This window comes from Apium graveolens, chromosome 6 (assembly GCF_009905375.1).
Source record: "Apium graveolens cultivar Ventura chromosome 6, ASM990537v1, whole genome shotgun sequence".
In the NCBI taxonomy this organism is placed as follows: Eukaryota; Viridiplantae; Streptophyta; class Magnoliopsida; order Apiales; family Apiaceae; genus Apium; species Apium graveolens.
Window position 1 is genome coordinate 104,136,249 of NC_133652.1, and position 25,766 is coordinate 104,162,014.

General features: G+C 37.6%; 1 long non-coding RNA gene across 1 annotated transcript; it reads left to right on the top strand.

The window, feature by feature from the left end:
* Positions 1-573: 573 nt before the first annotated feature.
* LOC141666440 (uncharacterized) lies at positions 574-1,674 on the top strand. Its single transcript, XR_012552205.1, has 3 exons — positions 574-731; positions 817-874; positions 1,630-1,674. It is a non-coding gene; the product is annotated as an uncharacterized LOC141666440 (long non-coding RNA).
* The last annotated feature ends 24,092 nt before the right edge of the window (positions 1,675-25,766 follow it).

The following is a 25,766-nucleotide window of genomic DNA, read 5'->3' on the forward strand; positions in this document are numbered from 1 at the left end:
CCACGTTATATAGGAGTACTATTATGGAAATTCTAAGATCGTATTGGTATTCCATAAATTAAATGAGTGTATGTAAAGGTCATTAGAATTCGGATCCGGACACTTTGATTTTTCCCGAAAATCCACCAGATACCGAAAGAATTGAGTATAAGGTAACATGATTAAAAGGATTTAAATTCAAGGGTTATAAGAGAGGATCATAAAAGGAATATAAAATATTGAGAAAGGTTTAGGGGAACCCAAGTAATAAGATCCCGGATATGATCCCTCAAACGATCAACGAGAATGAATAATAAACGAGTCGTAAAGCAATTAAACGACTAAGGATCAAGCTTGGGCAAGTAGCTAGGGGATTAGCAAGGATAATACAAGTATTAAAGCACCTAATTAACAAGGATTAAGCTTAATGAAAAGCTTCCACCATAAGAAGAGGACAAGTGGCAAGAGTGATGCAAGTGGTGACATAGGCTTGCTTACATCACTTTCCACTAACTAACCAAGAGTTAGCCAAACAAATATCCACCTACCATTCCATTTACACCACAAAATAGTCAACACAAGCAAGCTTTTTTTCTCCCCCATTTTCATTGCTCTCGGCCAAAATAGAACCAGCACATTAAAACTGCTGTATCTCCTTCATTTCTCACTCAAATGTTGTGTTCTATAGCTCGTTGGAAAGGTATTGAGATGGCCTACAACTCTTGTTCACAAGTCTCATCCAAATAAGCATGGTAAGACCCTCATTTTTACAGTTCTTTAAATCGGACTTTTAGAAACTTCAAAGCCTAACTTTGTGTTCTTGATTTCTTTGGAAAGATCACGCTTGTAGGAGGCTCCATAAGGCTTCCTAGTAACTTTACACCCTCCAAGAAAGGTATAAATCTTCACACCCTTTAGTAATAAGTTTTAATGTTGAAGTTTGGAGATGGTTTGGATGGATGAGTAGTAATTTGAATGATAAGCATGATTCGAGCTTAATTGTTAAGTAGTTTAGTTGAATTTGGAGATGTTATAATATATGATTGGATTGAGATCCTTGAGCTTATTATGACTGAAATCAGTAGCATTGATGTGTATCTTGATTTGTTGTTGATTGGTAGTTGGATTGATATGATTTGGAATGGTAAAAAATTTGGAAATCGCGTAAAAATAGCCGTCGTAATGTCCGATTTACTTTAGACTACTTTTGTTCATAACATTAGGACCCGAGAACTCCCTACTAGGTTTTGACCATTGCCATGTTTAGATAGTTCATGTTACGAGCTTCGTTTTGATATGTGGTTCGTTTGATTCCGATGTACGGTTTAGGAGAAACGGCCGTTTTAAGTAACGACGTTTCGCGAACGAAACATTACCCCTCGCCTTACTTTGAAACATAGGTTAAAGACCTTAAATGACTAATTGGAGTATGAAACATTTATGTAAAGTGTAATAGGCAGTTGGTAAGACACTCGCAAAGGAATCGTCTTAAAACTCGTAATGGTTAATTTATTAAAAATGGTGGAGCCGAGGGTACTTGAGCGACTTAAGAGAATCAATAAGCGCAAAGCGAGCGTTAGAGTCTAATGTGGTTAAAGTATAGATTTAAAAGTGACTTCGGTTTAATTCCAACTTATATGTTGTTTATAGGTTACCAGACTCGTCCCGAGCCATTTGTAACCCCCAGTCGCTCAGGCAAGTTTTCTACCCGTTATACTGTTGTTGTGATGTATATGTGTATATGCATGATCTTGTGATAAATGCATATTTGTTATTAGCAAATTCTTGCGATATATTGTAGCATGTCATATGGTATATATGCATGCCTGTTTCGTATTTTTTGATTTATATATCTGTTGGTTCAAATGCTTATTCATTGCATAATACCTATGCTAGAGATAAGCGGTATTTGCGTATACCCTTAGTATAGGGGATCAAAAGGTGAACTTTTTCTAAAACCGGGAGGCGAGGCTCCCGAGTATAATATATATTTATATATATATTGATATAGTTTTTAAAACTATTAATCGAATAAGGTTTATTCGATAACTTTATTTTATTTAATGAATATTATTACGAATATTCATTCGAGGGCTTATGACTCCTTTATTTTATTTAATGAATATTATTACGAATATTCATTCGAGGGCTTATGACTTCTTTATTTTATTAAATGAATATTATTTTGAATATTCATTCGAGGACTTATGACTCCTTTTATTTTATTATTTGAATATTATTTGAATATTTATTCGAGGGCTTATGACTCTTTTATATTATTTATTGAATATTATTTGAATATTCATTCGAGGGCTTATGACTCAGTTTATATTATTTAATGAATATTATTTGAATATTCATTTGAGGATCTATGACTCCGATTATTTGCTGAGATATTCTTTATTTTATTAAAGAATAAGGTGTCGATAATCAAACTTATCTTTGATTATTCAAATAAAGATAGTACTTTCGTATAAGTATATCTTTGGTTATTTAATACTCATTTCAAGTATAAGTTTTAAAACTTCTACTTCAATTTTTTTTATAAAGATTATTCTTTATGGGAATATTATTTAAATAATAATATTCAGATATTTTCTAATATATTGGGACTGATTTATTTCATTAAATCAGCATTACTCCAAACACTCTTTAAAGTGTTTTCGAGTCTTCAAAATGATTTTTAAAAGTTAGAGCGGATCCCAAAACTCATTCTTATATTTAAGATCTTCCTTTTAAAGGGGATTTAAATACTCGTTCAAAACTTGAGGAATTCGGCTCAGTGGTGTATTTTACATTCGCAACGAGGTTGCTGTTTTGAGAAAACATCTTGATTACTTGCCCATCGTTCGGGAAGTAAGTTCATCTATTTGAGTCGGCATAAGCAACATGGGCTCAGTGGGCGTCCATGAAAGTGTAAGTGGCTCAGTGGGAGTCCATCAAATGCGTAAGTGGCTGAGTGGCAGTCCAGCATAAGGTCCTATTACGGCCAGGGTGATGACCAGTGGGGAATTCGTCCATCTACTAGTAGAAAAGGTTACTTATTGGTATCTTTGCCTGATCAGCAAGATATCAGGTTTATGCCAAGGTTTTCTCCTTTCCAAATTTATTGGATATTGCAACTCTGTTTATAATTTTCATAACAGAGGTTTTCAAGGAGTGTATGAAATGTATATATATAGGTGTATATATATATTGGGATTTAATGAAGTATCTCGTAACTTCATTATTTATAATGATATTCAAAGATTGAATCTATTCAAATCTTGTCTTGTAGTCTCATCTATGTGATGAACTTTTGAACTGATTATAACTTGAACGGTTGTAGTTCAAGTAATATTTGGAAAAGATATAAGTATATTGGGGTATCTTGTAACTTCATATTTTCAACTTATATCTAGTTAATGATTATCTTATGCATATCAAAGATTTTCAGAAAAACGTTGAGACAAGGGTAAATATATGAGATCACCTTGCAACGATATTTTTATACAATTATAAACTGGAACTCTTTGTATATTATGCATGGAAGAGGACTTCCAATATTTTGAAAAGTATATATGTATATATACTGAATATTTTGCGACTTCATCGCATTAAGATATCAAACTTGGTTCATTTCTTTTGACCAAGACTTTCATGAGTACTATGAGAAGGCTCATATATTGTTAATCATTATACATATTATTTTGGTGGGCTTTCTGCTCACCCTTGATTTCTTCTTTCATCACACAACAACAGATAGAAAAGATGAACAGGACCAAGCTCCCGATTCGCAAGCGGTTAGAAAACGTTCCGCAGTCTTCTGAAAGCGTTGATGCCGCCGTAGCTGAGGTAGGAGCTACCAATAGGCTAGGTTTTCAACTATTGATGAACCAGACTTATGTATAATATGAATTGTAATAATGGCAAGGAATATGTAAATTTATTCAGAACCTTTTTAAGGTGTAACGGTTTATAATTGTGGAATATAAGGACTTGTGTTATTTTTTGAGTGTTCATCTCTGAGACTATAACTTGTGGTGTGTGTGTTTATTGTGGGGTCACAGTACAGAATAGTTGATTATTTATTAAGATTGGGTGTTATTAAGGGAAATGGAACTCGTGACAACCCGGATCCCCGACCCCGGATTTGTGGGTGTTACACCCTTAGAGGGAAGTTAGTGAAATTTTTGCAAGAAAATAGTGATGTGTTTGCATGGTCAGCAGCTGATATGCCAGGCATAGACCCGGAGTTAATTACTCACAAGCTAAACGTGGATCCAAGCCGGAAGACAGTGAAACAAAAGAAAAGAAATTTTGCCCCGGAAAGACAAGAGGCTATAAAACAGGAAGTAGAAAAGCTCTTAGAGGCTGGTTTCATTGAGGAGATTCAATTTCCGGAGTGGTTAGCGAACCCTGTAATGGTGAAGAAGGCTAATGGAAAGTGGAGGATGTGTATAAACTTCACTGATCTGAATGATGCATGCCCCAAAGACTGTTTTCCGCTGCCTAGAATTGATACTTTGATTGATGCCACTGCTGGACATGAGATGCTGAGTTTCATGGATGGATTTAGCGGATACAACCAGATCAAAATGCATAAGGATGACATTCCAAAGGTATCATTTATCACTGACTTTGGTGTTTATTGTTATCTTGTTATGGCGTTTGGTCTCAAGAATGCAGGAGCCACCTATCAAAGGTTGGTGAATAGAATTTTTAAGGATCTTATTGGTAAGACTATGGAAGTCTATGTTGATGACATGTTAGTCAAGAGTCTAGTAAAGACTGATCATATAGCCCATTTAAGGGAAGCTTTTGAGGTCCTGAGGTACCACAAGATGATGTTGAATCCTACGAAGTGTGCTTTCGGAGTAGGATCTGGAAAATTCTTGGGACTGATGGTCTCAAAGAGGGGAATTGAAGCTAACCCGGATAAAATAAAGGCGATCCTGGACATGGAACCACCAAAAACTGTTAAGGATGTTCAGAAGCTTACAGGAAGGGTTGCTGCGCTAGGACGATTCATCTCCAAGTCAGGAGACAAGTGCTTGTCATTCTTCAAGTCACTAAAGAACATCAAAGACTTTGTATGGAGTGAGGAAAACCAGAAGGCATTTGAAGAGTTAAAGAAGTATATGGCCCAGGCCCCATTGTTGGCCAAGCCAGTTCTGAGTGAAATTTTATTCTTGTACTTGGCTGTTTCAGAGAGCGCCTTGAGCGCGGTGTTGGTTAAAGAGGAACTGAAAGTCCAGAAACCCGTATACTATGTCAGCAAAATATTGCATGGTGCTGAGTTAAATTATTCAACTATTGAGAAATTCGCTTTAGCCTTGGTAATGGCTTCAAGGAAGCTGCGTCCTTATTTTCAAGCTCACCAGATTGAAGTGCTAACAAATCAGCCCCTGAGAAATATCATTCACAGTCCCAAGGCAAGTGGGAGACTGATTAAGTGGGAAATAGAGCTGGGAGAGTTCGATCTCAAGTATAAGCCACGTACGGCAATAAAAGCCCAGGCACTAGCTGACTTCGTGGTGGAATGTACCATACCCAACCAAGAAATCGGGGGGCAGGAAGATGCCATACCTCAAGACAAGGGAGTCGATAATGGGGGCAAAGAGAAGGATGAGAAAGAATATTGGGTTCTCTATTTTGATGGAGCATCAAAAACAAACTCCAGTGGAGCAGGATTGGTTTTGCAAAGCCCTGATGGGTTCTTAATTGAGTATGCTATGAAGCTAGACTTCCCAACAACAAATAATGAGGCAGAATATGAAGCCCTGATAGCTGGCCTTGGTCTAGCTGGGACACTTAGAGTCAAAAACTTAAAGGTCCGCGGAGACTCAAAGCTGATCATATCCCACGTAAAGGGAGAATTTGAGGCAAGGGATGATACGATGGCTAAGTATGTTCGCCTAGTAAGGGCTGTGATGACCCAATTTAATGAGTGCCATGTTGAACACATTCCAAGGGAAGAAAATGCTAAGGCAGATGTGCTATCAAAGTTTGCTTCATCTGAGATTGAAGAAAGTTCAGGAAGTGTATACTTCCGTGTTTTGAAGACACGAAGCATAGATGTTAAGCTTGTGGCTCCCATAGGCTTGGGGACGTCATGGATTGATCCCATCAAGGCTCACATTCAGACCGGTTGGTTGCCAAGCGATGCAACTGAGGCACGGAAGTTAACTATTCGAGCACTAAGGTACTCCTTGATAGATGGAATTCTGTATAAGAGATCTTTCGTGGTTCCTTACATGAGGTGTTTCAGGCCCGACGAGGCACGCTTGGCTCTTGAGGAAGTGCATGAAGGTATTTGTGGGCAACACTTGGGGGGCAGGGCCTTGGCACATAAGATAACCCGTTTAGGCTTCTATTGGCCAGAAATGATGGCTGATGCCAAAGAATATGTGAAGAAGTGTGATCGCTGTCAGAAGCATGCACCAGTTGTTAGACAACCCCCCGAGATGTTGACCTCTATCAACTCGCCTATTCCCTTTGCTATGTGGGGGATGGATATTCTAGGGCCTTTTCCTATGGCCACGACACAAAGGAAGTTTCTGATTGTAGCCATTGATTATTTCACCAAGTGGATCGAAGCCAAACCCTTGGCCAAAATCACAACTAAGCAGGTTGCACAATTCCTGTGGGAAAACATTATGTGCCGATATGGAATTCCCCGTATCCTCGTCACTGACAATGGAACACAATTCAACAATGAGGAATTCAAGAAGTATTGTGAAGAAAATGAAATTGAGTTACGATTCACCTCTGTGGCTCACCCGCAAGCCAATGGGCAAGCAGAGGTAGCAAATCGGATAATCCTGGATGGACTAAAGAAGTTGGTTCGGATAATTCTATTTTTGGGTGGATGAAATACGTCCAATATTATGGGCCTACAGGACTACCTGTAGAGTCACGACAGGAGCAACTCCCTTCATGTTGGCATATGGGGCAGAAGCAGTAGTTCCAGTAGAGATATCACATTCCTCTCTAAGGATTCAGGCTTTCAATGCAGAAGAAAATGAGGAAGGGCAGAGGTTAGCCCTGGATTTAATCGATGAAGTGCGAGATAAAGCACATGCAAAGATAGTAGAATATCAGAAAAAGGCTTCATTCTACTACAACCTAAGGGTTAAAGAGAGGTTTTTCAAATAAGGTGACCTAGTCTTGAGAAAAATAGAGGCTTCTGGTGTCGGACAGAAAGGAAAGCTTGCCCCGAATTGGGAAGGGCCGTACAGAGTCAAGAGCGTTTAGGGTAGAGGAACCTACAAGCTGGAGACTATGGATGGTTTTGAAGTCCCGAGAACCTGGCACGCACAAAACCTGAAGGTTTACAACGTGTAAGATAGGCGAAGTACGATTCTCACTTGTCATTGTGACAAGTAGGTTTAAAAGTACCTTGAAGCTTTGCTTGCGTAGGATTTTATATTTCAGTAGAATTTACATTGTCTAGTTATTGTTGATTAGGGTCGAACCCATGCTGTGTAAGGTTTTGGAAAACCAGACTTAATATTAAAGAGTTTGAAATTATTTCAATCTAAGGATGTTTAAAGTTCAAATGCATATTAAGATTGTAAAGTTAAAATAGAAAGAGGCAAGAAAAGCAATATATGAAATATAACCCCGAAGGGTAACAAGTTCTGATATGAATGAAGTTCAAAAAGAAGATATACAAAAAAACTTAGGCCTTGGAAGGCTGAGATTCCTCAGAACCACTATCCAAAGTCTCCTGTAGAGGTTCCCTCTGCGGGAGATGCTGGCTGTTGAGGCGCTGCTCTTGAAGGCTCTTCCACCCTGGCCTTCTTAGTGACAGGCTCAAACTCCTCTTCGGAAGAATCTTCCTCCTCTCCGTCCTTGATCATATCAGCAAGCTTCTTAGTAACACCTCCAAGCTCTGGAACTCGCACAGGGCAAGGAAAGGAGGACTGCTCGAGGACCTCTGGAAAATCATCCTGGATGGCCTCCACAGCAGCATCCCAGCCCTCTTTGTAGCTAACCGGGTGAAGAAGGGCATCATGCTCCACCATCAAGTCTTTGAATTCCTGGGTGTCCATCCAGCCATCAAAAGCTTTGTCCTTCTGCGCCTTCAGAATAACATTTTCGGCCCGGGCTGTTTCCAGGTCAGAAGTGGAAGAGGCCAGTTGAGCTTCAAGGGCCTCTATTTTTTGGTTGGCCTCCTTCAACTTCTTGTTGGCATCTTTCAGGCCAACCTTCCAAGCCTTAGCTTGGTAAATTGCCCCTTGGAAATGGGCGTTAGCCTGCAAGAAAAACAGCAAAAGTTTAGAAAAGAAACATGGAAAGATAAGTATGAAGGGCGTAGGTAAAGGACGTACCGTCGCCAGAGCCTGGGCTCCAAATAGCTCATTCCCCTCTAAGTCCTGTTGAAGGACAAAATCTTGATAGTCCACCGGGGAGATGGAATGCTTAGACCATTCCTTGGACAATGCCGTGCTGCCCACGATTGAGTCCTTGCCCCGGATCCCCCAAGCAGGTTGAAAATAGGCCCCTGGCCTCTGCTTGGTGCGCAAAACTTGGCTGGGGCCTTCCTCGCTTGGCTCCGTTTCCTGAAGGAGGAACTCAGGGAAGCGGTCACCAAGTCGAGGTTCTTTAAAGACCTTCCCAGCCCTCTTCATCCTGGTTGTCTCCAGGTCCTTAGGCTTGGTAGCCTCCTCAATCTTCTCAGCCACTGCAACAAACAAAGTCAGTTAAAAATCAATAGAATAAAAAATGCAGGAAATAAAGGAAGTAAGAAAGGGAACTTACTTTTCTTATGAACGGGCGAGAGGCCGCGTTCTACCAGGATGGTCTCCCGGATAAGGTCCCAAGAATGGGAAGTACCGTTGTCTTGCATAAGGAGGTTGAAAGCTCTAGCCTCCTCCTCAGACAAAGTTATATCATTTGGGCTCCCGTCCACGGCCAGCCCAAAGGATGATCGAAACAGGGAGCCCCAATCTCCACCTTCCCAAATAATGAACAAAAAATCTTTCTTCCACCCCAAGTTGTTGTCAGGGATGGACTTCCCATTCACGATATGGGGGATAATGGGGCGCTGATTTATAGAAACCCAACCCGGACTTTTATCAGGGCTGTTCTTGAACTGAAAAATCTTTCTGAAGACAGCAACAGATGTGGGGACATTGTGCTTGGCGCATTGCGACAGATAGCACAGAATCATCGTCCAAGAATTAGGGGGGAGTTGGCAAGGGCTGATGCCCACATCAGCCAGTAACAAGGGAATAAACGGATGAAAAGGGAGTCTGATACATGCCCTTAGAGTATCCCTGTAGACGCATAGTGCGTCCTTTTTCCACTGGCAGGCCCTGTCGGCCGGACCCGCAAGAACCAGCTTAAAAGGCTCCTTGATTTTGAAGCAGCTGCTCAACTTTTCCAGCTCCTTGGGATCCCGTAAAGCACTAATATGATCGTGCGCGTCCAGATGCGCATCAGACGGGTACTCGTCCCCTCGAGTGTTGATCATGTCGATTAAGGAAGTATACCTCGATCGAATGGGAAATTCGTTGGACTTTCTAGCCATATTCATCTTGGCCAAGCGGGTCATTTTTTTGTCAGCCATCTGAAAAAAGAAAGGGGCACGTAAACAGGCAATCTTAAAATGGCACACAATGGAAAAATAGACACGAAAAGCAAAGGGAGGAATTTTACCTGAAGAAGCACTCCTGAAAAAGGCTTTGAGCTCCGACTTGCTGTTATTGCTCTGAGAATCTTAGCAGGAGGAGAAAGAAGAAAACTTAGAAATGAGAAGGTGAGGAGTAGTAGCCTTTCCTCATTCCTTTATATAAGAGGAAAAGGAAGTTGAAGGGACGAAAGCCCATTAAGGACAAAGGCCCATAGGAAAAAGCCCAGAAAAAGGAATATTCCAGAATATTCCTAGGAATTCTAGAGCATTCTAAACAGGGTGTATTAAGCCCAGATCAATAAAGAGGCCTAGTAATATTTGGTAAAGCCCAATAAAAGAGGCCCAATAATATTTGGTAAAGCCCAATAAAAGTGGCCCAATAAGATTTGGAAAAGCCCAATAATAGAGGCTCAGTAAAATTTAATAAGGCCCAATAAAAAGGCCAGGCCCAAATCCAATTAGGATTTGGAAAATTCAATTTTAGCCCTAAAAGATGTAAGGCCCAATGGAGAAGGGTAGAAAAAGACCAGAATCCAGGTCGAAATCCAGGTCGTGAATCCTGCCCGAAATCTTTCGAGCAGACACCCGAAAATAACGGGTAATAAAGACCAGAATCCAGGTCGAAATCCAGGTCGTGAATCCTACCCGAAATCTTTAGAGCAGACACCCGCAAATAGCTGGAATAACGGGACTGAATTGAGGTTGAAACTTCGACCAGGAATGAGGTCGAATAAACCAAGCATCTTTCTAAAATGGGGATTAAAAACCCAGGTCGAAGTTCGACTAGGATCCTGGTCGAATTCCAGGTCGTGGATCCTAGTCGAAATCCTTCGACCAGGAAGCAAGAAAACCAGAGAATTTTCGAACAGGATTCAGGTCGAAATATCGACTAGAATCCTGGTCGAAATTCTAGTCGATAGGCTCAAGACCAGAAGCTGAAAAAAAAAAGAATTTACGACCTAGATCCAGGTCGAATTTTTGACTAGGATCCTGGTCGAATTCCAGGTCCTAGATCCAGGTCGAAATTTCGACTAGGATCCTGGTCGAATTCCAGGTCGTGGATCCTAGTCGAATTCCTTCGACCAGGATGGCAAGGCTGACCCCTATTTCGACTAGGATCCAGGTCGAAATTTCGACTAGGATCCTGGTCGAAAAAGGGCTGGAAATCTGAAAAATTCAAAAATTAAGGAAAAATCCCAGAAAATTAGGGAAAAATCCAGAAAATTAAGGGAAAAATCCATAAATTAAGGAAAAATCCCAGAAAATTAGGGAAAAATCCAGAAATTAAAGGAAAAATCCCAGAAAATTAGGGAAAAATCCAGAAATTAAGGAAAAATCCCAGAAAATTAGGGAAAAATCTAGAAATTAAGGGAAAAATCCAGAAAATTAGGGAAAAATCCCGGAAATAAGGGAAAAATTCCCGGAAATTAAGATAATTCCTGAATAAAAGGAAAATTCATTGTAAATGTGTAGGTCGCTCCACACTTTACGCGAAAACGAAACCCTGTAAGGGAATAAACAGACTTAACTTATGCGAAACCTAATCAATGTTTCCCAAAAGTTGGGGGGCAAATGATAGGGATAAATAAATTATGATAGTATAATTAAATACTGCAAGGTGTGGGCTGCTAGGCCCAATAAAAAGATATATGATACTCAGACCAGAAAGGTTAAGCCTGATGGACCAGATCAGGCCTGATGGAATAAAGAAGGCCCAAAAGCCCTGATTATTAATTAATTTCGTAATTAATTAATAAGGGAAAAATCAGCTATTGAGAAGAGTCCCGATAAGGATATAAATCCTTATAGATTAGCCTCAAGGGGACCTAAAAGGATAAGGAATCAGTTTCCTACTATCTAGGACTCCAAAGTCCATTCTAATTATGAGACTTGCCCACCAAGTCTCCTATACCAAGTCCAATTCAAGGACTCCCAACATCTATATAAGGGGCCTCACCCCACAAATCAGAACTACGTTTTTTGGCTTGATTCTCTAATTCACAGAGATACGTAGGCATCTCGTAAAGGCAGAATTAAGCTACGAAACACGAGAGCAGCCATTAAAGGCCTTGAGCTCCCGAATCTTAGTAATAAATACAGCAAATAATAACCTTAGTTTTTTGTCCATAACAGTCTTACTGTCATGTAACTTGGTGATATATAAACCAAGTGTAGCAAGTAGAACAATTAACTAAGCAAGCACATTTTTCAGAGAGATAGATAAAGCTTTACTTATTAGGAATTTCTCTGTAGTTTATTTGTTTACTTGTAAAGCAGCTGTGTGCTATTCAAAGTATCACAGAGTTCTCAATCTGATACATATATATATCTGATATATATATATATATATATATATATATATATATCTGGTGGATACTTTCAAATCCACCAGAAATTTTTAAAGCTTGTGTTTTATTACTTAGTGTTTTAATTTTTATTACTCCTTCATTCCGCATTACAGAAAATCAAACACTGTTATATATATTAAGTTAGAACATTTTTAAAATCTCAAAAAGTAGCCAGAATTACATTCAACCCCCCTTCTGTAATTCTTATTGTATTGTTAGGGAATAACAATTGGTATCAGAGAAAGCTCTTGAAGTACAAAGAGTGTAAAGATCACAACAATCAACAAGATGAATAAAAAGGGTGTTGGAGTTAAAATTCCATTTCTGGATAAAGACAACTATCACCACTGGAAGGTGAAGATGCAGCTACATCTTCTTTCTCAAGATGAAGCTTATGTGGATTGCATTGAAAGAGGTCCTCATGTCCCTATGAGAGCTGCTACAGGGAATGAACCATCAGTTCCAAAACCTAGGCATGAATGGTCTGATCCAGACATTGAACAAGTCATGAAAGATAAGAAGGCCATGAACATATTCTTTAATGGTGTTGATGGTGATATGTTTGATAACATCATTAACTGTAAAACAGCCAAAGAGGTTTGGGACACAATACGGATTGTTTGTGATGGTACTGAGCAAGTAAGGGAGAACAAGATGCAACTCTTGATTCAGCAATATGAGCACTTTCACTATGAAGAAAGTGAGTCACTCACTGATATTTTTAGTTAGTTTCAGAAACTACTGAATGCTCTAAAACTGCATAGAAGAGTCTATTAGACAAGATACTTAAACCTCAAGTTCCTTAGATTTCTCCCAAAGGAGTGGAAGCCAATGACAGACTCATTGAGAAATTCACAAGATTACAAGGATTTCACCTTGAAGAGACTGTATGGCATCCTGAAAACCTATGAGCTTGAAATAGAGCAAGATGAAAAAATGGAGAAAGGAAGAAAGAAGGGATGATTCATTGCACTAGTTGCTGAACTAGAAAAGGAGAAAGAGGTGAAGGTGGAAGCTGTTGAATATACATCAAAGGTCTGTTAAAGCAAGGGTAACGGATTGGTAGCTGAAAATGAAGAACAGTTGAGCCAAGATGACATGGATGATATTGATGAGCATCTAGCATTCTTATCTAGGAGATTTTCCAAGCTCAAATTCAAGAAGAATTTTGGAGCAGCCAAGCCAAACAGAAACATGGTTGATAAGTCAAAATTCAAATATTTCAAATGTGGCTTGACAGGTCATTTTGCTAGTGAGTGTAGAAAGTCTGATTCCAGCAAAAAGAAGTTTGAGCCTGTTGATTATAAGTAAAAATACTTTGAGTTGCTCAAGCAAAAAGAAAGGGCCTTCATCACACAGGAGAATGACTGGGTTGCAGATGGACTAGATGAAGATAAAGAAATTAACTATGTCAATCTATCCCTAATGGCCAAGTCGGATGAAACAGAAACAAGTTCATCAATCAATCAGGTAATCACAACCAATCTAGCTCATTTGTCTAAAGCTGAGTGTAATGATGCAATAAATGACATGTCTACTAAGTTATATCACCTGCTTGTTACACTTAAGTCCCTCACCAAGAAAAATACTAAAATTAAAGAAAACAATTTGTTTTTAAGTGAGAGGAATAATGTGCTAGAGTCTCAATTTATTGAGTTTGACAAATTGAAATTAGAATGCAAGGTTGCTAAGGATGAACTTACTGAATCCTTAAAGAAAGAGGAGATTTAAGAAAGTAACTTGAACGAGAATATGAAGTAATTAAAGCATGAAAATTATATAGAGATGTTCATTCTTAAAATTACTAAAGTTCAAGGTTAAGAATCCTTTTGTGATGAAGCCTAGAAAAAGAGCAAAGAGAAGCTTGATTTCAATCTGGTTGAAGGACTCTTTACAGATGTGGACTCGACTGATGATGAAAATCATCCGTCGGATAATCAAAAGGATTATCCGTCGAGAGACAAGGAGCCACATCTGTCGGTTGTGAGTAAACCACTTAGCAAAGCAAAGTTAGTTAAATTGAATGGGAAATATGGATCAGTTTCTAAAAACTTTGTTCCAGGAGAATCAAGTCAATTTAGAAAAGAAAAGAAAGCTAATGTTGGTCAAATGTATATCAAGCAATTGAATGACAGACTGGAAAAGATTGAGGTTAAAACAGAAGCTAAAAGGAAAAATAATAGAAATGGGAAGGTAGGGATTAACGAACATAACAACTACACACCTGATAAATATGCACCAAGAAAAATCTGTGTTAAGTGTGGTAGTGTTAATCACTTGTCTGTTAATTTCAAGATTGCTATGCCTACTCCCATGTCTGCACCTTCTTCTTTTTTCAACAAGACTACCATGTCTGCAATGCCTATGAATGCAATGCATGCTCAGAATATAAATGCACAATTTGATAATATGCCATTTGCACCTAACCCTTATTATGCTGCATTTAGTATGCCTCAAATTCCATTTAGCTTACCTTACTGGAATAACATATTTGCAAATAGCATGCCTTTTCATGTAAACCAAAATGTGCATGATAATTCTATTTCAATGACTGGTTTCAAAGGTCCAACTCAAATGACTTAGGATGAATCTGAGATCCCTAAATCAAATGAGCTCAAACCTAAGAAACCAAAGAAAAAGGCTAACAAGGCAGGGTCCAAGGAAACTTGGGTACCAAAATCAACTTGATTTGGTTTTGATGTGTGCAGGGAAACAGAAAGAATCTTTGGTATCTAGAGAGTGGTTGCTCAAGGCACATGACTGGAGATTCTACCCTGCTCACCGAGTTCAAGGAAAGAGCTGGCCCAAGTATCACTTTTGGAGATGACAAAAAGGGTTATACTGTGGGATATGGCTTGATTTCAAAGGATAATATCATCATTGAAGAGGTTTCCCTAGTGGATGGACTCAAGCATAATTTGTTGAGTATTAGCCAGCTTTGTGATAAGGGCAACTCAGTCACTTTCAATTCAGAAGCCTGTGTTATGACCAATAAAAAGAGCAACAAAGTGGTTCTCACTGGAGTGAGAAAAGAAAATATGTACCTAGATGATTTCAACTCATCAAATGCAGACTCAGTAACTTGTCTTCTCAGTAAAGCAAGTCAAGATGAAAGTTGGCTATGGCACAAGAAGCTGTCCCATCTAATCTTCAAGACCATGAATGAGCTAGTAAAGAAATAGTTGGTCAGAGGTATTCCTCAAGTGGAGTTTACTAAGGATGGATTGTGTGATGCCTGCCAGAAAGGAAAGCAGATTAAAGCATCATTCAGAAAGAAGCTTGATTCAACAATTGAAGAACCTTTGCAACTGTTGCACATGGATTTGTTTGGACCAGTCAATGTGTTGTCCATTTCAAGGAAAAGATATTGCCTGGTAATTGTAGATGATTTCTCAAAGTTCTCTTAGACATATTTTATAAAGTCCAAAGATGAAGCTAGTAAAATCATCATCAATCACATAAGGCAAGTCAACAATCATCCTGACTTCAAAGTAAGAAGAATCAGGAGTGACAATGGAACCGAGTTCAAGAATTCTGTGATGAGATCATTTTGTGAAGAGAATGGGATTATGCATGAGTTCTCTGCAGCTAGAACTCCACAACAAAATGGAGTGGTGGAAAGTAAAAACAGATCTCTTATTGAGGCTGCAAGAACAATGCTAGAAAAATCAAAGTTACTAACATATTTTTGGGCTGAAGCTGTGAATACTGCATGCTAGACTCAGAATATTTCTTTGGTTAATCAAGCAAAATGCATGAAACCCTACCAATTGTTCAAGAATTGGAAGCCAACTCTAAATTTCTTACATGTTTTTGGCTGCAAATGCTACATCTTAAGGAATTAAACTGATCAACATGGAAAGTTTGATTCCAAAGCAGATAAATGAATTTTTGTTGGATATGCTGTGGAAAAAGCATATAGAGTCTACAATCTAAGAACCAACATTGTTATGAAATTTGTGCATGTTGTGTTTAATGATAAAAAGATTGAAGGACTGCAAGATGGAGATTTCCATGAGAGCCTCAAATTCGATAATGTTGAGATGGTTAGTGATGACAGTGATGATGAAAATGATCAAGAAATAGTGGCTTAGGACAATACAGAAAAATCTATAACTAGTGAAGCACATAACTCAACATCCGTCGAATTACATAACGCTTCATCCATCGGTAGACAATCAGCTTCATTTGTCGAGTTACAAAGTGCATCATCCATCAGAACAATAAAAGAAGCTGAGGTCAAAACATATCAGTTACAGATAGAACCCCATCTTTAAGTCAAAGATCCATAAACTCAGGGGGAGTTTCTTATAATCAAAACTCAGTTACACATTAAGACAACAATGAGGCCTCTTCATCTAGAGCTAGTCTACCATAACAGAGAAAATGGACTAGAGATCACCCTTTTGAGCTCATTATTGGTGATGCATCTTCTAGAGTTCAAACAAGGAAAGCAACTCAAGAAGAATGTCTGTATAGCAGCTTTCTTTCTAAGAAAGAACCAAAGAAGGTAGAAGAAGCTCTGTTGGATCCTGATTGGGTTTTAGCTATGCAGGAAGAGCTAAACCAATTTGAAAGGAACAAGGTATGGAAGCTGGTACCCAAGCCTAAAGGAAAGAATCCAATTGATACCAAATGGGTATTCAGAAACAAGATGGATGAAAATGGCATAGTTGTTTGGAACAAAGCTAGATTGGTTGCCAAGGGCTACTGTCAACAAGAAGGGATAGATTTTGATGAAACTTTTGCTCATGTTGCAAGACTTGAAGCCATCATAATTTTCTTAGCCTATGCAGTACATGCCAATTTCAAAGTCTATCAAATGGATATCAAAAATGCCTTTCTGAATGGAGATTTGGAGGAGGAAGTCTATGTCAGTCAGCCTCCTGGTTTTGAAGATCCAAATTTTCCAGAATATGTCTACTATCTTTTGAAATTAATTTATGGATTGAAGCAAGCACCTAGAGCCTGGTATGATACTTTGTCAAAGTTTCTCTTAGAAAATCACTTCACAAGAGGTACTGTTGACAAAACTTTATTCTTTAGAAATGTTAATGGCTCTAGTATACTTGTTCAAATTTATGTAGATGATATTATATTTGGCTCTACAGATGAAAAACTTTGCAATTTTTTTTCCAAATTGATGCAAAGTAAGTATGAAATGAGCATGATGGGAGAACTAACTTACTTTCTTGGCTTACAAGTTAAGCAAGTTAGTGATGGAATATTCATTAGTCAAACTAAATATATTTATGATATTTGAAAGAAGTTTGATCCAATGGATTGCACATCTACAAAAATCCCATGACCACTGCAACTAAGCTTGAATTAAACACTACTGTAAAGTCTGTGGATATTTCAAGCTATAGAGGCAGGTTGGCTCACTTATGTACTTAACAGCTAGTAGGCCATATATAATGTTTGCTACTTGTCTTTGTGGTAGATTTCAGGCTGATCCTAGAGAATCTCACTTAGTGGCTATTAAGAGAATTTTCAGATATCTCAAGGGAACACCAAAACTTGGCATTGGGTACCCTAGAGATTCTGGTTTTGATCTAACTGGTTATTCAGATGCAGATTATGCAGGTTGTTATATAGATAGAAAAAGTACAACAGGAACCTGTCAATTTCTAGGAAATAAGCTTGTGTCCTGGTTCAGTAAAAAGCAAAATTCAGTTTCTACTTCTACAGCTGAAGTTGAATATATTGTTGCTGGTAGTTGCTGTGCACATATGCTATGGATGAAAAAACCAACTGTTGGACTATGGTCTACAAGTGGACATAATTCCTATTTTCCGTGATAACACAAGTGCAATTGCCATCACTGAAAATCCAGTACAACATTAAAAAACAAAGCACATAGACATCAAGTACCACTTCATTAGAGAACATGTGATGAATGGTACTGTGGAACTTTATTTTATTCCAATTGAGAAGCAGCTTGTAGATATCTTTACTAAGCCACTTTATCTTGTTCCAATTGAGAAGCAGCTAAGTCAAAATTTACATCTTGACGGATGCTGATTATCCATCGAGTTTGATCATCTCTCGAAGTAGAAGAGCTTAGTAAAAATAAATTACTTTTCTGGATTATTTTATACCCGATGGATAATTGCTTTATCCTCATCCGTAGAATTGTCTACATCCTAGCCGTTAAAAGTACTAAAAATTATCCATCGGATATACTTACAGTCTGTAAGTATGTCACGACGGATAATTGACAGAATTTTGACAGTTTATTTTATTTCAAACGGCTATTTTAGGCTATTTTGATTGGTTACTTTATTTTACTTTATTACTTTTGATAGTTTATTTCTGAGATGGTATAAAAGCTAAATTCATTTTCATTCTTTTCTTTTATCACTCTCAAAGCAACTTCTCTAACTCTCTTCTTCTTCAAAGAAAATACTCTCTATCTCTCTGCAAATTTCCTCACTTTAACCAAGGCACCAGTAGTCAAAATCATGTCTCAGTCCGGATTCATTTATGAGAAAAACAATTTTGTAGCTCTTGTGAACAAGGAAATTCCGGCGTCTGAAGATTTTCACAAAATGATGGACTTTGTGAAGGGATGTAAACTCAGTTATGCTATGCCGGAATCTCCCACAATCTACTGTGAAGTTGTGGGGGAGATATGGACAACTGCTGTGTACAAGTCTACTGACAAAACCATAACTTTTACTCTCAAAGGTAAGCAATTCTGCATTAACAGTGATGTAATTCAAGCATGCTTTAAGATTCCTGAGAACAATACTACTGAACCACACACAGATGCTAATTTAGTTACCATGCTTAATTCTATTGGCTATGCTCTTCCTACCACTAAGTTAAGTGAGATTAGAAGGCTAGGTCTTAGGAAAAAGTGGAGTTATTTGTGTGATGTAGTTAACAAAGTGTTTTCTGGTAAGATAAGTAACTTTGATTCTATCAACACTGCCATGCTTAACATGCTTTATATGGTAGTTACTGATAAGTACCATAATTTCAGTGACATGATCATGTTTGAGTTAGGTTACAAGTTAGGGGAAATTAAAAAGAGAACTAAAAATATCTATTATGCTAGATTTTTTTATGATTATTGCTAATCATTTTGTTGAGGATATTGTTATTGAGAACCCAACCAACAAACTGGATTGTTGGGTTCAAGAAAAGAGAGTGCTTGCAGATCTTAACAGAGCAAGTCATCACAATGAGGTGCCCCTTTTCTATTTTCCAATCATGGAGGGCCCTCAGATAAGTGAGGTAAGCACCACTGTCTCTACTATTCCAACCTCTCAATGACCAAACAGATGCTTACCCAAGCCACCAAAACAAAAATTTCAAAAACCAAATCAAAGAAACCCCCCTGGTTTCTCTCAAAAGAAATCAGTTGCAAAATCAACCAAAACTAAATAGGGGAGTGTGAAGGGTGGTAAGGTAGGTGAGGTATAGGATGAACATCAAAGAAACCCCAAGGATAAGGATGGAGAGGTAAGTGTACTTAAGCCTAGCCACACCACAATTTCTCAATAAACTGTGGTGATTAATAAGGAAATTAGCTCACTTCTAGTTTCATCCTCCCAAAAGGATGTTACTATTGAAACAAGCTCCCAACCAGGAGCACATGCCAAGAGGGTAAGGGACACAAGTTCACCCCAAACTTATTCCAGAAAGAATAGATCCAAAACCATTGGGGATGCACAGGGAACACACACAGTGCAAACTGAAGTTAAAGACTCAGTCACTGCACCATCTCAAATTCAGATTGACGTGTCTCCAATAAATGTGGAGTCACAACCAAAATCTTTAATCATAGAAGCACCACAAACACCAAACTCTCATAAAAATTCTCTGGATGTGGATATGATCAACACATCAATTCCTGATTCCCCTTCTTTAACTCTTTTGGGGAAGCCAAAATCTAGTACAAGTGAGGATCATCTTTTGGATGATTTGTTGGCTCACTTGCCAATTCTTTCAGGAGCTGTTGAGACATCTTTGCCCAAATTTTCATCAATTTGCACAGAGTCTACAATAGTCTCCACTCCAAACTCATTCATTTCTTCTATTCCGGTGGATATTGTTCATCCGTTGGTTAGTGATTGTATCCCGATGGATATGCCTAACAGAAGTCATCCGTCGGCTATCCTAACTACTACCCCGATGGATGTTCCTCATCCGTCGGTACTCATTACATACACTGAAAATTCAATAATTGTTACAAGTGTATGTTAGGTCACATACACACTGTAGAGGGGGTGAATACAGTGTATAGTACACTCAAATCGAACTTTAAGAACTTAAGTAACAGAAAACAAACTTTATTGAAATAATAAACTCTGTTACAGTATAGAACTGTTACCTCTCAGTGATGAACAAATATCACGAGAGCTGCTAGGGTTACAATGAATAATCTTCTCTAATAATGATAACACTTATAGTGTAAACCCTATGTCTGTGTTTATATACTACACAGTTACAAGATAATCGCTAATTGATATGGAATATAATTCTGCTTCCTAAAATATATCAATCAGATATCTTTTCTTCCAAGTATTCCATTCTTTACAGAATTCCTTCTTCATGCATATCTCTTCTTATGTTTATCTTGATCTTCTTTCCTTTAATCAGCTACTGTCCTTATCTGATCGTCCTTCAGCACTTAAGTTCTGATATCTATCTTCTGATGATTATCTCCTGATAACATAAGTACTGATATCCTTAAGTCCTGACTTCCAGTATAAGTACTGATCAATAGTTAAGTACTGATTTATCCTGTTCAAGTAAGATCTGAAAGCTAAACATAAAACATATTAGCCATGACATTATCAAATATATCTAACAGTGTAGATGAGTTAGTAGTTGTACAATCACTCTTAGGACTAAGGGAAGGAAGTGAATTTAGTGAGAGGCTGAGTTGCTCTCTGGAAAAAGAAGAGGAAAGGAGTGAACAAATGCAGGCTATTTCTTCCAGCCTGGCAAAAGAGAGTGAGAGGAGTTCCACCTTAGTAGGTGAAGGTGAGGGTGTGAGGGTGGTGAGCCAAGGGGAGCCCTTGATGCAAAAATAGAGAGAAAATGACAGAAAAGAAGGTACAACTGAATGGGAAGAGCCCATTGTAAGTGAGTTAATGGATGTCAATGAGGCTGACAAGAGACAGCTAATTCAGCAAGAATATCAAGCTATTTTAGACTCTGTTTCTTTTGAAGCTGAGGCATTTACTCACCCTGTGGCAACATATCAAGTTCTAGCTGAACATGACAATATAGCTGCAGAAAAAATGCTTAACTTGGTGCATACAACTGCTTCAATACAAAGAGCAAAGGATGCCATCACAGGCATGCCACCTAAAGCTGGTGATGATGTTGACTATGGAACTGGTGAGTCTGAAGACTTCTTTGGAGATGAAGATGATGATGAAGAAGAGTTCATGGATATAGGGGGAAGCATGCCCTAGCTCTAGATCAAACATTCCACCTTGGGTGTTTTCTAAAGAGTGTGATAAGCAACATTTCAAGACAACTCCTTTTCACATCATTCAACAGACACACACTGCTCTTCAAGCCACTACTAATGCTAGCACCAAGAAGCTTCTACAAGCACACCTCAACTCTCTACAACTACATCAAATACAAGCTCTTCAACACAATCAAGATGTCACTTCAATCAAAATAGAGATTGACCAAGTCAAGAAGGATGTCTCTGAAAGATTGGATGCTAAATTTTCAGATACAACAGTGGTTGACATCAACAGACAGTTGAGGAATAATTCTAATCTTGCAACTAAAGTGGATTCCTTGGACACAAGACTGAAAGCAGTAGAAGCCTCTCTCACAACTATTCATCTACATCAAGCACAACAAACTCAGTTGCTTCAAAAGTTGGTGGCTGCACAAACTTCTACCTCCGATCTACTTGAAGATAACAAAAAGGGGGAGAAAGATTCAATTATCCCAGTTAGTCAAGGAGGGCAAACTAGTGAGGCAGATCATGTGTTTAATGTTCAAATCGGCCAAGTAATAGTTCCAGAAATTACATTACCAAAGCCACTAGTATTGGACAACATTGATCTGATCCAAATAGTAGCTACTAAGCTGGATTCAAAGACAAATCTCAAGATGCTTGATGTTGCAGCTGTTGAGAAGGAATTGGATGACAAGTGGAAGAAAATAGATGAAGAAATTCAGAAAAAATTTGGTCAAATACAGAAACCAGACAAGATCTTTCATCACCACTCACAAGTCAAACAAATCTCTGTGAATGAAATGAGTCTAGCTAGCTTGGAAAAGGGCAAATCTTCATGCATCAAGTCTCCAAAGGCCAATTTGGTTTTGAAGCCTAAAAAGAACTATCCAAAGTTATCAGACAAAAATCCTGTGGATCTTATATTTGAAACTCCAAGGCCAGATGAAAAGAAGCTGTTGGCAAGGTCAATTGCATTCTTTAAAGATCCAACTGATTTAGTGCTAAAAAGAAGAATTGGCAAAATCTACAGGAATGATAAGGAAATCTGTGTGGTGGCTGGACACCCTCAGTTTGTAGAAGCCAAGAAGGAAGAAAAGGAAATAATTAAGCAAGAAAAGAAGCAGGATGCTTTAGATGCTAAAAAGCTCAAACAAAAGAAGAAGCAAGCTGTTATTTTGGCCAAACTTCAAGCTGTGAAAACTACACCTGAGATTTCTGAGAAACCACCTGTGATTACTGAAGCTCAAGATCAGAAAATGCAAAATGAACCTCAACTGGAAAAGAAAATTCAGATACAAGCTTCATTCCAAAAAAAATTGGACTTCAATGATGAGGAAATGGAAGACCATATTCCTAAACAGTCTACAACTTCAACTCAAACATCCAAGCCCTCAGTGGTACTTGAGGAATTCAAGGTGGATCCAACAAAGAATTTTCATGGTGAGCCTATAATTCCCAAGGATGAGCCAATAGACTGGGAAAGTTTACCAATTCCTGAACTCAATTTACCTATCTTCAACAAGCCAAAGAAAACAAAGATAAGAGCAACCAAGAAGGTCAAACCCGTGACTCTCAGAACCAAAGCCTTAGCCAAAACTCAACCAACTGTCAACAAGGGAGATCTACTCTACATCTGTGACATCAAGGAATTTTCTGATATAAATCGCTATTTGGATGAATTGGAAGAGGTAACAGGAATTGATGCTTACAGATGTCTTCTTGAAAGACTAGTGTTTAAGTAGAAGCCCCTTGCAACTCGGTCCATCTTATCCTGGAATCCTAGCTCGCACACTGGACTGGGAATCCTCGTTACCAACAATTTCCTTTTCAAATGTAAAATTAACATAACAGATTTGCAATAGTGAGCTAACTAGCTCAACAAGTCATAATAGCAATAACTGAGGTTCAACAATGATAAGTTGAAATAATTCAAAAGAATCAAGTTTCCGGATAATCAATGAATAAAATTGGATATTCTCTTTTCATTTAAAAAAAATCAAGGTTAGGCTGATGATCAGTCACACACTAACCCCGAGCAAAGCTCCCATATTTGCTCTATATACTGGATCCAAGGCATGCATTGGCCTAATATGACCACGAATCTGGTCTGACCATGAATCTGGTCCATATTTATAAAACCATCCAATTCTAAAGCAATTTAATATGATAACCATTGCAATTCAATAAAAACAAAATCATAATTAACATTGATAAAGCATTTATCTCAGAGCATAAAACATTTCACATGTATCACCAGGGTATATCAAGGTGTAAATATGAAGAACGACTTCAACCCTGATGAAGAATCAAGTTTCTGAAGAACAATGGTTCAATGATAATACAGGGTATAGATCTTTGATGTGATAGGGTATTCCAGGGTGTATAAGTTTCTGTATGCTCAAGAAATTCTGTTGAAATACTTGGTTTAGGGTGTGTATGTATTTGCAGAGTAGTATTGTATTGGTATGGTTTAATATCGGGAAAATCAACCGTTGGTGGTTTACAAGAAATAAAGCTTACAACTCAAGTTCAATGATATGATCAGCGTTCAAGGTTGAATAGTTTAAAGCGCTTGTAGTGTAAAACAAGATTTATTTTAAATACTAGCAAAATGTTATGAGAAAGTTCAGAAATATTTGCAATATCTCTCGAAGAAAGGTTCAGAAGGACTTTCCTTATCACAGATGACTTCCAACTTTACTTGTACTCATCTAACAGTTTTACTTTTTAATCACTTTCCTTCTTTTTCTATGCCTTACTTCTATTCGTCAATCACTTGCCTTCTCTTTCTACGCTTCAATTCTATTTACAGATCATTCACTTTCTTTTTCTATGCCTCACTTACTCTGATACGCATCACAAGTATCTATCAATACTCAATCTCATATCATTCTAATCGTCACATAGACGTAATAAGCTTTTATTTACCCTTTGGTATACCAAAATCTGATTTACGGATTGAAAGTTACAGCAAAAACCATCAAACAATAACCACATAGGCATATAACACATCAATCAGATAGCACATAGCACATAGCATATAGCACGCAAGATATTCGATTAAAATAATTTTTTTCAAAGAAGATTCGGGGTCAAAATGATTTTCCAAGTATTTATACGAATTTTTGAACATATTTCGGAATTAAAATGGGCATCCAAATTATTTTATAATTAAACAATAGGGTTCGAACAACCGAATCTGAATTTAAAATTATTTTATAATAATTATCGACCCTTGAAAATAATTTAAAATAATATTTTAAAGCTCGAATCTTTTTTCGGAATTTTTAAACCCAAATAAATAATTTAATCTAATTAAATAATCAATTAAAATTAATTAATAACTAATTAAATTAGTTAATCAATTAATATTTAAATTAATTGACTAATTAATTAATTAATTATCAAATAAAATTAATTAATTAAATAATTAAGATTTATTTTTAATTTAAAAATGATTTTTAGAAAATAAATAATGAATTTTTGAATTATAAAACAAATAAAAATTAATTTCTGAAAATATTATAAAAGGAAAATACAATTCTTGTAAATAACTAAAACAGAAATCTAGTTTTTGAATTTTTTGAAAATTCTAGGGACCAAAATATAAAACTATGCAAACCAGGGGGGTCAAACAACAATTTTGCTGTCATCCCCACCCTCCCACTGGCCGGACTCCATGGCCGCCGCCATGGAGCTTTTGCGGCGGCCGAAAATTTCCTAGAAACATGCCATAAATTACAGAATTCAAGAATAAATCACCAGGAACTCGAATATAACAATAAATCGACCAAACCATCAATAAATCAGCCGGAATTTTAACCGGAAAAACACGCCGCCGCCTGGGTTCGATTTTCCGGCGAAGCCCTTCCGGTTATCGTCTGTTATCACGTATATACCATTCAAATCTTCTTTCGACGATCTATAAGTTGGTACAATCAATTTCAAACTATAACCCCTAATAGAGAAACGCCCAATTTCCAATTGCAAATATTCATATATATAAACCCTAGTTCTTCAATTCGAGAATCAAACAGCAATTTGAACATATTATTGAACTCCAAATCAGTCATACAATATACCAAAATGATGAGGAAGAAAAGATCTACATGATTCTAATATCAAATCACACAAACAATATCAAGAACAAAAATTCCTATTTTAATTACTAAATAATTCGAATTAAATTAATAAATAAGAAAATCACCTTAATTTCATCACTGAAATGGATGATTGATTATGAAAGAACTTTTCGAGAGCTTCGATTTGATATATTGCACGCCCGAATCGGAGTTCGTTAACGCCTTTGTTTGTGCGTTTGATTATGAAGAACGCGATGAATTTTAAGGTTTTTCTCGGGAAACTATATAGTTTTACT